The 15,179-nt window shown below is 45.7% G+C and overlaps 1 protein-coding gene across 2 annotated transcripts in view; it reads left to right on the plus strand.

The window, feature by feature from the left end:
* The window catches only part of GJC2 (gap junction protein gamma 2), an 89,728-nt gene that overhangs the window by 47,997 nt on the left and 26,552 nt on the right, over positions 1-15,179 (plus strand). Inside the window, exon 1 of one of the 2 annotated variants that reach the window (XM_042477258.1) lies at positions 5,199-5,294. The exons of the other annotated variant lie outside the window; for it this stretch is intronic. The gene's annotated coding sequence lies outside the window, so the exon portion shown is untranslated. Of the gene's footprint in view, positions 1-5,198; positions 5,295-15,179 lie in introns of those variants that run through there. 2 annotated transcript variants of the gene reach the window in all.

The following is a 15,179-nucleotide window of genomic DNA, read 5'->3' on the forward strand; positions in this document are numbered from 1 at the left end:
CAGACTCCCCTCCAGCTGCATTGCCATGGAGAATTCTGGTAGATTCAGTTCAATTAAGTAACTTTTCCAAGTGTGATGAGAAGCTAAAGGTGGCCCAGGGTCCCAATACACTGCAGAAATACTTGGTTGAGACCACTTTACTTCTGAAATTGTAGTTTATTGTGGCACCAGAGATCTCTGACCGAGGACGGCTAAAGGCTCACAATTACTACGGTTCCCAGAATTTCCTAGCTTTGAGTCAGGGCAGATAAAGTAGTCTTCAAATTGGATTATTCTGCAGTATTGTGTTTTGGGCATAGTGTGGAAATCTGTCTCAACTTATTTGTAAATTCATATCTCAAAACCCACACAACAGTGAACTTATCGGAGAACCCAAATGCACCATGTTGGTTCAATGTATCGCAACAACTATTTTGTGCATTTTGGCTGGCTAATAAAAGTATAACTGTTTTGTGGATGTTGGATATGTTGTTGTATATTGCCAAATGGCCCGCATTGGCTACCTGAATATGCCAACTATTTTAGTTTAGCCTCTTTACTAGTGAAGCAATTTTTCCAACCCTATTTCTTCCCAGTTTTCAAAGTTTCCCTTGTGACGGGGGAACAAAATGCCATTATGTCCCATGCTATTACATTGTTGTCCTAAATCTGGATCTCCTTTCAGGAGAGGCAAACCGGGATTGCTAGCAACGGTCAAGTTCCCACTATGATTTAAGCGAATCACTGATAGGGTTATATGACCTGCAGTTCCCATTGAAAACTAGGTTCGATCCACTTTAATCGGTTTCAATTGCAGTGAACTGAGGCAAATGCAAAAAAAACCCTTCACTCTTTCCTGACACTAGCTCTTTGGTGGTTCTTTGGAAAGAATTGATTCCGGTGGTGTTCAACCAGTCTGGGAATGATGGATCGACTCGCCTCATTATGGAGGGGATGGGGACTAATGGCATAGGAGTGTTTACCCATTCCTCCTCAGTTTTGGTCTAGATCCACCATTCCTCCCAGCTCTGCTTTCTTGCTTCTGGTGGACCTAGGGTGCATGATTTTTTAAAAAAAATAACATAAAATAGATAGAAGATTCAATCATATATTTGCAACTACTTGCAACCGTAGGAAAGTAGTGCAAAACAATGAATCCAATATTCTATCATTATATGTATCTAGTGCTTTCCCCCGCTTTCAGCATACCATGAAGCTGTGCGGGAGTAGGGGCAGTGCATCCCTAGGGATGAATGGGGTGTGCACTTGTGGTGGAGGTGCGCTGCCGCCCCCACCATGGCGCGCATGCACGAGCCTCATCATTTAAATGGTTGCTCAGGCATAGTCATTATTTGCTTTACATGGGGAAGGTCCCGAACAGTCCCCCGGTAAGTAGGGTGCACGTATAGAGTTCCCAGTGGGCGCGCCAGGCGGCCACTTAGTCATGATGGAGCACAGATGATTGACAGCTTTTGAGCAGCGCAAACCAGTGGGGACGGGACAGTATGCCAAGAAAAGAAGCGATTCCAAATGGGATAATGAAAGATCTGCTCTCGAGTGGGGGGCGAATGCAACCGTTAAATGTAAGTGGGAATGAGCCCAAGAAGAGGCTTTCTGGTGTCTTTACACTGGACCTCTCTGTCTCTGGGACAATGGGATGTTGTAATCGGGATGAGTTATTTCGCTGCTCTCTGCAGGAAGAAATACCTAACATGTGCCATTTGAAATATGCAGACTTCATTTCCTTGGGTTTCACCATGACAAATGTTTGGAGCATTGAAGACAGCAATTTTGCCAAGTCGGAGGCGATGGATCAGTGTCTGACAGCCTGTGCGGGCAAAGCTGTTTTGTCGGAGGCTCGGAGAAGTTTCTATATTGGACTGGAACTCCCAGCTAACGCTGACCTGGCAGGTGACCAGATTCACGTGGAGGCTTGTGGACAAAACGTAATCGTCAAACGCTGGATTAATCCTCTCTGGTAAGATCCCTCATCGATGAATTAAGCTCTGAGGGGTGCTCTGCACGCGAATAAGCAGGGCGTCCAGCCAGTACCACCAGGGCTTACCTACTTAGCGTTCTCGGATCGACAATATTGTATCAGGGTGATATGGCGCAATCTGGGAGGAAAATGGCATGAATCAGCAATGGATAAGAATTAGACTATTATATGGAATGACAAAAGGGATGTACAGTAATATTGGGTTATACTTGAGACGGATATAAGAAATAAGACGTGATTATCTGTAGAAAAATAAATTTACCTGTTAAAACAACAGTAAAAAACATGCAGTTTGAAGTTTAATTGGTAGGAATAGCAGAAGAGCCAATATTAGAGAAATGAGGAGGGAATAAAGTGGGGGCTATCATGCTATGGAAAACGGGAAGGAGAAGGAGGGGTTTAAATGGTATTAAAAGTGAGAGAAAAATGTTTGTAGAGGAGATGTGTACGGCTCATGGACGATTAATCTTTTAAAATAATAACAAGATAAAGTGTTTACCCCACTTAACTGCCACTAGTCCTGTGGATCTGGGATTTGTAGTTTGGGTGCTGCCCACGCTCGCTGTGGACCAGGTGATGCCTCACCAAACGTAAAATCCAGGATGGCCACAGGACAGACCATAGTGATAAAGGCGTGCCAAACTGCTTTATTTCGGAAGTATGGCAGGTCTTTTAGAGAAGAATGGGGAAGGATCTTTGAATGCATGAGGCTCCGACGTTTCCGTATCAGGTTCCGTTTAGGATCATTGTTTCGGGGGATTTTATCTTTTTCTAAAAAAATGGCTAATCCAGAGGAGGGTTGTAGGCTTCAGCCTAAATACAAAAGCACTCGAAAACATAACGCAAAGTACTGAAGGCATCCCGGATCTGCAGGACGGGTTGGGCATTAAAGATGCCATAGCACAGATGGGGAAACGTCAGGAATAAACTCTCCTAGACATGGCCCGAGACCCAAAAAACCCACAAAGCTATATTTAGGGTTGGGAATGCCCTGCGTGGGCCTGGGCCATGGGTTGGGTGGCCAATTGAGAACTTGGTCCTGAGTCGCTGCTTCCATGGTCAGTTCAGGCGGGTGCGAATTCTACAGTTTCGCTGGGTCAGTCCAGGCAAGAAGAAAATCTCAGCTTAGCTATTAAAGAGCATTCTATGATTTGACAGGATGCTGGAAGCTTGCAAACGCAAATACAGAGGGTTTCTTATTTAGGTAGCCCCTGCTTTTGTCCCAGTTCTTGTAGCACGCAGGACTCACCCTGCCTGCTTGATTGTGTTTTTTTCTAGAGCGAAGTATGCTAAAGGCAGTCGTTCCTGACCTTATGCCATCTTTAAGTAGGAAAAGGAATAATCCCTCGTTTCACTTGCTCCAGGATTAGCTAATCTTTAGCAAGATTTCTGTCATCATTTCCAAGAGAGGAAATGTGTTCCTTCTGTGCTTGATACAAGCGTGTCAACGTTTGGCTGGTACTTAATGTATGAAGTGCAGTGACCAAATGGAAAGATAGGGCAATATGCCCTTGCACACAGAAGGCTCTAAACTGAGGGACAAAAAAGACTAACAGGAAGTTGGTACGTGGGATCCTATTTAGATTAGCGCAAAATTATTAGCCATTGTAGGTGTTCACTACAGTGATTCGATGTAAATATCAGTGAACAAAGAAACCAGATAAACATCTAGAAAATGACCATACGCAGAAATATTGAAATACAACCATGATGTACTTAACTATATTTATTGATTATGTATTAATTTTATGGTACAGTATATATTTTATGTGATTTTTTATTACAGGTTTTAATTGCTTGAATTTCTATAATTGTGTATCCGTTTTATCTGTCAGCCGCCTTGGGTCCCTCCGGGGAGAAAGGGTGGATTTAAATGAAATACAGAATAATGTAAAATATCCCATCTCTAAAATTTCTAAAAGGCCACCAAGGGAACCATCAGAAGATGATCCGGTATGTTCACACTTCAATATGGGTCAGTTTAAAGAAGATATAACAGTCTGTGTAGCGTAGATGTAAGTTTTGGCCTTGGAAATGGTGAACTAGCGACTTAACCATGGTCCAAACACACTGAAGAAATATCAGTTTGAGACCGCTTTAATGCCATGGCTCGCACTAGGAAGTCCTGGGAAACTGTAGTTTTTGAGACGTTTAGCCTCTTGTCAGAGAGCTCTAGTGCAACAATAACTACAGTTCCCAGAACTCCATAGCTGGAGCAATGGCAGTTAAAGTGGTGTCAAACTGGATTATATCCTCCAGTGTGTTTGGCCTTTTTAGCTGCTACTTGTGGTCTACTAGGACTCCTAGATCCCCTGTCTGATGTCTTCTACATGCGGTGTTCCGAGAACTCCCCCTCATTCCAGATTCATGGTGCCTGAACCTTCAAGGGCAGCCTTGGGGTTAAGCCTTGTAGCTGAAAGACATGGACATGTTGTAAACAAGCAACTCGTGTTCCTTCGTGATCGGCAGCACATCCCTGCCGGGAGAGAAGAGGGCTCTTCTTCGCCCCTTCTCCATTTCTGGCCCTGTCTCTGATGTTGCAATTTCCAAGGCACTCCGAAAGCACATGGCCTTCAAAGATTAAACTTGATGGGCCAATTTGGACTTCAGATAAAGGATGCTGCTTGACCCTGGTTGATTGCGGCCCAGGCTCTCTCGACAATCTGGCCACGAAACAGAGGCGTAAAATATTTTGTATGCCACAGGATGGAAGCAATAAAGCAGAACGTTGCAAGCTTGAATGGCAAGTTTCCCGAGGATACCTCTCAGAGTTCTGCAAGATCACTTGTACAGTTGCTTTTTCCCAGCTGGTGTTTTTTGTTGACTTTTCTGGAGCCGGAAGGAGCTCTTGTGGCCTTGGATGCTGATGGAAGTTGTTTGACAGGGAGGGCTGGTTTGTCCTGTGTGTTTCCCGATGTTTGTTCAGAAAGATCGAGGGACAGAGGAATAAAAACATCGGGCAGTTGCCAGCCACCATCCGTCCTGAACAGGCAGAATCGAATTTTTGTACTTAAGGATTCCAGATGTCCCTGGCTGAAGCCCCAGTCGAAAAACCCCAGAGAAACGGCAGAGAGTGGAAAGATGGGTTGGATGTCCAAATGGGTTGAGATTGCCATGTTCCGTCATTGGAGCCACGTGGGGAGTTGCACGCCGTTTGAAATCCTGTGGTTTTTCTTGCCTTAGCAGTGGAGTACGGCGAGGTTTTAAGATACTTTCTAAGCTCATGGCTGGTTTCACAACTATCGCTACTGCTGTTGAAAGGCTGCTTTGTCAGGCGTCCTTGTGGAAAGACGACAACGATTTGGCCAACTCAAGAGTAGTGGGGACTCAGATTGTTATGAGGAGTTGCCCTAAGTAACAAAACTCGTTGTGCAGACCCTATTTTTTGTTTCACCCAGGTTTCCAAGGGAGAAACTGAGCCTGTGATCTTCTTGGTGTATTTTGTGGTCCTAGTTGTGTGCTTTCAAGTTGTTCCAACTTACGGAGACCCTAAGGGAACCTGTCAAGGGTTTCTTGGCAAGATTCGTCAGAGGAGGTTTGCATTGCTTTAACATCAAAAAATGTCCTTAATGGGTTAGAAGCTGGGCCAAAACTAACAAATGAATTTCATCAGGGAGAAATGTAAGGTACTGTACTAGGGAGAAAAAAATGAAATGCATATAGTATATATATATATATATAGAATGGAGGATAGCTGGCTTAGCACAAACAGGTGAGAGGAATCTCAGGAGTCTAGTAGAGACCATAAGTTGAACATGAGTCACAGTGGGATGTGGCAGCTAAAAAGGCCAATGCGATTCTAGGCTGCTCAATAGAAGAGTAGTCTTCTTGCCTTCCCTTACCCGGGGGATCTGTTCTGGAAACCCTCCCCTCCCCCCGCGGAAGGGGGAAATCGTGTATGTTTGCACCGCATTGAAAATAATGGGGTGCGTGCATGCAGCACCGTGTGCCACACATGGGCACACGCGCCATTATTTCTAAAACCCGCGGGCTTCAGCACTGTGAAGCCGTGGAAGGGAAGCACAATGTATGGCGCAGGCCACTGTACAGTGTCTAGATAAGGGAAGGAATAGTGCCACTCTTTTCGGCTTTGGTCAGACGGTCTCCAGAGCTCATCTGGAATAATCCTGCATCCAGTGTCTGGGCCCCAGATGAAAAGGGATTTTGAGAAACTGGTACATGTCCAAAGAGGGCGACTAAAAGGGGTGAAGGGTTGCACACCATGCCCTGTTAGGAGAGCTTAAGGAGCTGGGTATGTTTAGCCTGGAACGAGACGGGTTAGAGGTGAATGAGTCCTTTTAAATATGTGAAGGGATGACAATTGTGAGGAGGGGCATGTTGTTTTCTGCTGTTCCAGAGACTAAGACCCGGAACAATGGATGCAAGGTCCAGGAAAGAGATTCCAGCTCAACATTAGGAGGAACTCTGACCATCAGAGCTGTTTTGACAGTGGAACACATTCCCCTGAGAGTTGTGGAGGTCTGCCGTCCCTGGAGGTCTTTAGATAGAGGGCTGGATGGCTATCTGTCGGGCTGCTTTGATTGAGAGTTCCTGCATGGCAGAAGGGGTTGGGACTGGATGGCCCTTGGGGTTTCTTCCACCTCTATGATTCTCCAAAGGCTGAGGGTTGCCCAAGGCACCAGTAGGTTCCATGGCTGAGACGGAAACAAACCCTGGTCTCCAGAGTCATAGTCTAACAACTAAACCAGATGCCAGCTGGCTCACCTGGTGTAAATAATGCTCAGGATGTAACTTGAGTTAATATGCTGATGTAGGACTTGGCTGCAAGAGGAAAAAGGTTGTGTGGGTGCACACTGTTATGAGACAAAAGGCCTTGGAGAAATAGGATTCTCAGTCAGCCAAGTTTTTGTCGTCTTCCTTGACCCTCACAGTGCAAACCACTGGCACAGCAATTAGTCTCCAAACATAGAATATTTTTGCCCCACGTACCGGAAACTGGTGATGATGACAATGACTCCTGAAAGTGCTTGTCTAACCTTTTGTTTGAAGATCTCCAGAGATGTCTTAAACAGGTTGGATGGATGTTTTAGTTGTGTGTCTGTATGGCAGCAGGTAGACTATATATGGCACTTGGGGTCCTCTTCCAACTCTACAAATCTATGTTTTTTATGAACCTGAGAGTCAGAGTGGTGTAGTGTTTGAATGTTGGACTATGATGCTGGAAATCAGGGTTCAAATCCCTGCTCAGCCAATGAAAACCCACTAGGTAACCTTGGGTGAGCTCACATATCTCAGCCCCACAAAACCCATGATAGGTTTGCCTAAGTTCACCGGCAAATGATTGCAAGGCACCTGGCAACACAATGATCTAAATTTGTGCCCTGCCTTTTCCCAAGTATGTGCGCAAGATGCTTGCAAATTAAAATATTACAATATAATTGCAAATATACAAAAAGCGCCCCACCCAAGCACACACACAATCCCACCCGCTCAACCCCTTCAACTCCACTACTCCATCTCGCAACCATCAACCCAACCTCTCTCCCAATTCCTCCTCCCCCACCCTGACTGACAGCCCCCACACCTTCCATCCCAACCCCCTGCCTCCTCCCAACCACCACCACACCCCACGACCCCCCTCCCCTCTCCCCCCTCCCCCCTACCCCCCCCCCCCCCTCCCCACACCCCCCCCCCCCCCCCACAACCGCCCCCTCCCCTCAAACCCCGCCTCAACCCTCCCACCCCCCCCACGCCCGCCCCCCCACGCCCCCCCATCCCCTACCCACCCTCCCCCCCCCCTGCACCTCCCCACGCCACCCTCAACCCACTCCTCCCCTCCTCCCTCCCCTCCCGCCCGCCCCCCCCCCCCCCACCCCCTCATCCCCCCACCCACCTCTCCCCCCCCTCTCTCCCCCCCACCCCTACCCCACACTGCCCTCAAAATCACTCACCCTACCCCTTCCCCCCCCCCCCTCCCCCCACCCCCCACCCCCCCACCCCCCCCCCCCCCTCCACCCACCCCCGCGCAACATTAAAAGAATTAATAGTATTAAACAAATTTAAGAGAACCTTAAAAGGGATAGAAAACAATTAAAAAACACTACGAGTAAAACAAATAGCCCTCTTAAAAGTCCTCCCCTTGAAAACCATCAGTTCTAAATGCCTGACAGGTGAAGGATAGGAAGTAGTGAGCCATTTAGCCCTCTAAGGAGGGTGCCATCCATGCAGCCATGGCAGTTAAAAGCGGTGTCAAACTACATTACTTCTGCAGTGCAGATGCAGGCTGCTAGAGCAGTAGGTGGCACCTTCAAGTCATGATGATCGCTCCAGTCCACTGCTGCATCTGCACTGCAGAATGAATGCAGTTTGACACTACTTTGATGCCATGGCTCAGTGCTCTTGATTGTGTTATTGTGTACTTGGTGCTCTGAAGCCACAATGAACTACAACTCCTAAGATTCCATTGCATGGCACCATGACCGTTTAAAACGGTGCCAACGGCATTATTCTGCATTTTGCCAACAGCCTATGTCTGACATGTTGCCACTTCCCTGACGGCCATTCCTCATGCTAATGCTAATTAGTATTTATATTTCCAAAGGTTTTGCATAGTTTTCCCCTTCAATTTAAAAGGGACGGTGCCCTATCAGCCCAGAGGGACCAATTTGAGAGACTCATTGTATGCTTATTTCATTTATTTTTTGCATTTTTCACCCAGATTTTTATTTTAGGGGAGAGGGAGATGGTCTGATTTGGCAACCCGTGACGGACAGAGTGATTATTTGAGGGTTATATATATTAATGAGGCAAGGATGTTTTGGGGGGGAGACATTTATGGGCTGAAGAATGCGGGGAGTCATTTTGCACCGAAAGAAAGGAAAGAGCCACATTGTTCTGGCCGCTTGATGGAGGGGAGCCTCTGCGGAGGTCCAGCAAATAAATATTTGCACACACGGGCCAACGGTGTTCAAAGCATGGGTTTGCAGGATATGTCAGCCAGGGCTCGTGGGCAAGGAAAGAATCTGGACTCATTCAGCAGCTGGAAGGAGGAATGCAGATGTTGGTTGCCACCCCAGAGGACAGAGTTGTGAGCGAATGTTGCTGCTGCTGAGCTCCAAATCAGGCTTTCTGGTGGTGGCCCCTCCATTTCCATTCTGATTTTCCTCCTGCTTTGACTTTGGGGTGCGCTACAGTGCAGAAATAATGCAGTTGACACCACTTCTAGTGTTGTAGCTCCATCCTGGAATCCTGGGATCAGTAGTTTGCGGTCTTCACTTTCTCGGCCCATAGTGTTGCTGGTGCCCCATCTACATACTAGGATCCTGTAGGATGGAGCCACGGTAGGGGAAAGTGGTGCAAAGTGCATTATTCTACAGTGTAGATGCATCCCTAGCCAGTTTCTTCTCCCCCCCCCCCACCGATGTGTCAGGACATGAATGCTGGGAGTGCAGGGAGGGCTTTGGAAAAGAAGTACAGTGGGCCCTTGGTATCCGCTGGATTTGGTTCCGGACCCCAATGGATACAAAATCTTGGATGCTCAGTCACATTAAATACATGGCTAGAAGAGGCGTTTTCTGCCCCTCCAGCTCTAAGATTCTGGTTTCTGTGAAGTAGTCTAGTGAATGTATTCAGGGAAGTAGGGTATAGGACCTATATGGCATATGCTTAGACTGGGCTCACACATGGTATTTGTAATGCTGCAAATTTTTGATATTCACATCAGTGTTAATTGCCTTCACTTTCCTGTGCAATTGCATCTGTTCACCTTCTTTCTCCCGAAAGTGTGCAGCCATCCGAATCCATGTGAAAGAGATGGATGGTCACACATGCGATAATGCATATTATATCATTAGAGAGCATGGATGTGCTTACTTACATATGTTCTCAGATGTGCTTTCTGATGACTCCTGGGATCATCAAAGTAAAGCTGATTAACATTTGTGTTGATCTCACCTTGGGTAAAGCAACACCATTGTGGCGTTTAATTACCCATTTGCAAAAGGCCAAGAAGTGATTTTTCCAACGCGTGGGTGGAACTTTAGAGAAGGCTTGAAACAGCCATGTTGTTGCTGTTAGGAACGGAGTGTCATCCTGCTCTCCTTCCACATGAGAGATATGGAACGGTAAGGGTTTTTTTTCTCAAACCGAAATTGCTGGATTTGACTCATAGTGCGAGAGACCGAGTTACACCTAGTTCCCAGCTATTGAAATGCAGGCAGCCTTTTCGTCCACAGGAACTGACCCTTCCATTGTTGCTTGAAGCTGTGATGACTGCAAGCATTTTGCCAGTTCACTCTTTCCAATGACTTTTAACTTCTTTATTTTTTTCTTGCTGATTTTTTTTTTTGGTGGACTGGGATTCCAGTGGGATGGGACAATCCGAGGAGGAATCTCACTTTAGCAAAAAGAAATGCACGCAATGGAGAATGGATGAGCTGATGTTTCGTCTCCAGGCAGAGGGCTAGAGAGCCGATATGTGAGTTTACTTGTGCTTTGGTGTACATTCAGGAGATCTTTCATGGCTCTTGAAGATTGTTGTTGTTGTTATATTTATTTGTTGGCTTTATCCCAAGATTGGGGACCCAAAATGGCTTACAGTCTAAAACACAGTTCAGCTGAAAAATTACAAAATTGACTAAAGATATTAACTGTCACATATTTAAAAGATCATATTTAAAAATAGGAAAACGATCTGAAAAGATAAAATCGTTTCAAAAGCCAAGTTAGATGGATTTGAGAGTTTTCTTTGAAAGTGAAAAGAGTTAGACTGGTGTATGTCCTCCGCATTTGCGGCTTTGACTTTTCACAGTTTGATTATTTGAGGATTTGTTAATATTTTCTCTCTGGAAATCTCTAGGTCCTCCAATGTTGACTCTGTGTATTCAACATCTGGGCAGAGACGTGCTGGAAGACCTAGCAGATTCATCTAGAGAAACACTTCTCTAGCATTTGTACTCCTCCAGCCCAATACTATGGTCAACCCTTGTCTTTCTTGTAGCTGATGCCACAAAAATGTTGTTGTTTTTATTAACCATTCTCGAATTGTCTCAACGCATGGAACCCTTGGATGAGATATCTCCAAGAGCCCTTGCCTTCCTCTGCCCTGTTCAGTTCCTGCAGTCAACTTGTGACCTCTCTGGGTCATCCATCTGGCTGCAGTCTTCTTCTTACTCCTTCCCTCCCATTTATTTTATTATTTATTATTATTATTATATTAAACTTATTTATAAAGCGCTGTAGGTTTACACAGCGCTGTACATAAAATAAAATAGACCTGTCGTGGCATACATTCTAGAAAATGGATATAATACAAATGGATAACTATGGCCCTATACAGACCCGCTGAAAGGCCAGCCTGGGGGGGGGGGGAGTCAGGGCATTGCTCCAGATGATGCCCAGGGGCCTTGATGTCGTGTGCCACTCCACCGGCGTGTGGCATCATGCACTCCTCTGGCATGCATCAAAATGACACAGACTGAGGAGCGCCATATTACCGCATTCCCAGTTACATGGAACTGCTTTTTGCGCCCTCGAAGGCCAAATCAGGGCTTGGCATGAGGTTGCACGGCCCTGTCCAGCTAGGAAAGGGGTGGTGTCCTGCCACCACTTTGTGGGGGGGGCTCTGTCGAGCCCCATATCATGCAACAAAAAATCTACACAATAGATTAAATAAATGTCAAATAAACTATGCAAATAATCCTATAATCCTAGGGTTGGAAGGAGACCCAAAGGTCGACCATTCTGCCATGCCTTTCCTGCATCATTGTCTTTTCCACTGGTCCTTCCTTCTCATGACCTGTCGAAAGTACGACCGCCTCAGTTTGGTCTCTTGGCTTCCAGGGAGGTTCCAGCTTGATCTGCTCTAGGGTCCATTTATTGTCCTTTTGGCTCTCCATGGGACCCAGCACTCCTCCCCAGCACCACATCTCAATAATGGATTTTCTTCCTATCATCTTTCTCAACTGTCTAGCTCTCACATCCACATGGTAATAGGTAATACATGGCCGAACGATTCCAACTTTGGTGCTCATTGTATATCTTTATTCCTTAGATTCTTGTCTAGATCTTTCATAGCTGTCTCCTGTTCTTAGTCTTCTTATGATCTTGACTGCAGTCTCCGCTCTGATCAATGTTTTATCCCAGGTATAAGACTTCTTTTACTATTTCTATTTCGTCATTTTCTAGGTGGGATTTGTGTAAGTTCTCCGTGGTCGTTATTTCCTTTTCCTTACGTCAGCAGTAAGCTTGCTTTGCACTTTCTTCCTTGTCTTTTTTGTAGTGCTCTAGATCTGTGATGTTTTCTGTTAGTAGTATTGGGTCACAAATATAGTATCTTTGGAATAAGCATGGGACTGCCTTACCCACATCAGAGGAGTGCTGAAAGACACTTTGGTCATGTTCCAAGGCTTTTTTGGTATGAAGCAACACATTTTAAAAAAATAAATTTAGAATCACTGCTAGTGGTATCTTTCATAAGATCAAATGTCAAAATAGGCTCCAGGCTTCTGAGATACAGAGGCTTTCTGTGCTGGGGATTTGATCTTGCTTTCAGCCAGATGTTTTATGGTTGGAGAAAGGTAGAGTTGGAAAAGTTACTTCTCTGAACGTGGCTCCCAAAGTCCTCCCCAAAGCCAGGACGATGGAGGATTCCTGCGATTTTACTCAAAAAAAGTAAATTCACAGCTATGGATAGAGGTTAGGGTTGCTAGGTTTTCAATTTCCCCGTTGGCTGGATGAAACCGAGTCATTTTGAATTCATTCTTTTGTGATTGAGAAGCACATGGATTTTTTGGGGGAAGGGCGGGAGAAAGGAGGGCAAGGCGGAACCATGCTCTGCTGTCGAATGATCCATCGATCGGATCACCACACCGATTTATCTGTAATGGAATGGGGCCAGAGTGGAATACATTTGGAAGAGTTATGTTTTTTCGGTTGGGTGGGGGTGGCAACAGAAACACAGGAAACTGGGCTGACTTCCTCTAGGCACCATGATGGCCTTCCTTCCTCTTTCATTCATGGAAGCTCATTCATGAAAAACACACATAATTAAGGAAAGGAAAGCCAGCTTTGAAGCGGGTGCAGATTTTCTCAAGCCAATGACTGAATTAATAGGATTTTTTGCTCTTTTAAATTCTTGTTTTTACGCTGCTCCACCTCGTTGCTCCTTCATTTATTTCTTTTCCTAGGAATTCTTCTTGTTCCCTAAACAGCTTATTTCAATGGTGTCCCATGTTTCCATATTGGGAATAAATGCACATGCTCCGAATCCAGTTTGGGAAGGAAGACGGTAATTTATTTGAGGCCTGAACGCATCCACATAAAGAAGGTTTTATAGTGTCTGTCTGTATCACTTCAAGCTGCAGGTGAGGATAGCCTTATCTGAATACTTATCCATAAATCACAGGATTCAGTATGAATTGTCACAGCATTGAAAGTGTGTCAAACTGCTTTGTTTCTGCAGTGTGGATACACTTAAGCAGTGATGTGAGTATGATATGGTTACCTAGATTTACTCATCATAACTATAGTTTTTTGTGGGTTTTTTGGCTATGTGGCCATGTTCAGACACGATCTTGCCGTCAGAATGTTTGCCTGAAAGGACTTGGCTATATATATTGATGTGACCTGGAAAGGCAGGAGTGATTTGCATGTATATTGTTTGTGCTATGCAGTCCTCAGGGGAACCATTTGCGCGATTACCACCCGGAGAAAATCCGCAATGCTTCGTCAGCCAGGGCCAGAGAGACCCCTCACGCTTGCAGGAGTTTTACTGCATACATGCAGCTGCGGACAAGGTCTACATAGGGACCACCAAACGCAGTGTGGCAAACAATAATCAAGGAACACGAGAGACACTGCAGACTGGGCCAGTAGCAGAACATACCACAACCATCCTGGGCATGAAAATACTGTGTTTGAAAACACTGAAATTTTGGACCATGTCACAAACTACATGTCAGGAATGCAGGAAGCCATTGGAATCCACAACAAACTGGACAATTTCAACAGGAGAGAGGAAACCCTTAAAGTAAACAAGGTTTGGCTACCAATCCTGAAAGATAGTAAGATAAGTCTCAACAATGCAAATGAGAATCTCCCAGGGTCCGGGGTTTCCCAGCAGACTGAGCACTAATCAAACAGACACTAATCCTCTGTGGCAGACCTCCCACCTGAGGACTGCCATTAGCCAAAAAATATAATGCAATCACTCCTGCTTTCCAGGGCACACAAGATATATAGCCAAGGCCTTTCCAGGGCAGCATTCCTGAGTGCCAGCCACAGATGCGTGGAAGTCAGAGAAATTCTAGAAATGGCCAGAGCCCAACCCCCCCCCCCCAAAGGATGCTGGCCATGAAAGCCTTCGGCTTCACAATCCCATTTTGTGTTTACACTTCAGATGCAAAAATCTTTTTAAGTGTTCACTGTCTGGCACATTTGTTATTACTGTGTGTCTTCAAGTTGTTTTTGACTTATGGTGACCAAAAGGCAAATCCATTCTGGGGCTTTCTTGGCAAGATTTGTTCAGAGGAGGCTTGCCATTGCCTTCTCCTGAGGCTGAGAGAGTGCAGCTTGCCCAAGGCCAGCCAGTGGGTTTTACGGCTGAGCTGGAAATCGAACCCTGGTCTTTGGAGGCAAAGTCCCAATGCTCAAACCACTACATTGCACTGGTTTTCATGCCCCCCTTTTAATCCCATTTCTTTCCTTACTACTTGTATAATCTGTAGCCTGCACACCTGGGAGTTGCCCTCCCTGCCCTGCCAACATTTTAAGTGGCCAACCCTAAATTCCCGCCCGTGTCGTGATGAAGGGGGGCATCACCGATACCTATATAAACACCTCCAGGAAGCCTGCTTTGCCTCACTTTCTCCAGCATCCTGCTCTCTCTCTGCCTGGCTGTCCAGCTGTGAACAGATGTGCTGAACAGCAGAACAGACGCACAGTCCTTCTGGTTTGGCCACTCTGTCCAAAACTGTTAAACCCATCCACTTGGAGGAGAAAGGTAACTCCGCTTGCAAGGTGCCTACAGAAAAGCAGGGCTTCTTTGGGGGAAGACTGCATCAGACAGGGAAACAAAGGCAAACTTTTGGAAAACCCAAGTCTTATTTTTAGTATACCAGCTTAGTATGTAAGCCTGTTTGTTGCAGTAGTAGCAATAACTGTTTCCCTCTCATGTTTTCCCTGAAGTTTGTGCATTAGGGACGTTTGAACATTTTCTTTTTCCCAGTTTAGGGTACAAGCC

This window comes from Sceloporus undulatus, chromosome 6, assembly GCF_019175285.1.
Source record: "Sceloporus undulatus isolate JIND9_A2432 ecotype Alabama chromosome 6, SceUnd_v1.1, whole genome shotgun sequence".
Lineage (NCBI taxonomy): Eukaryota > Metazoa > Chordata > Lepidosauria > Squamata > Phrynosomatidae > Sceloporus > Sceloporus undulatus.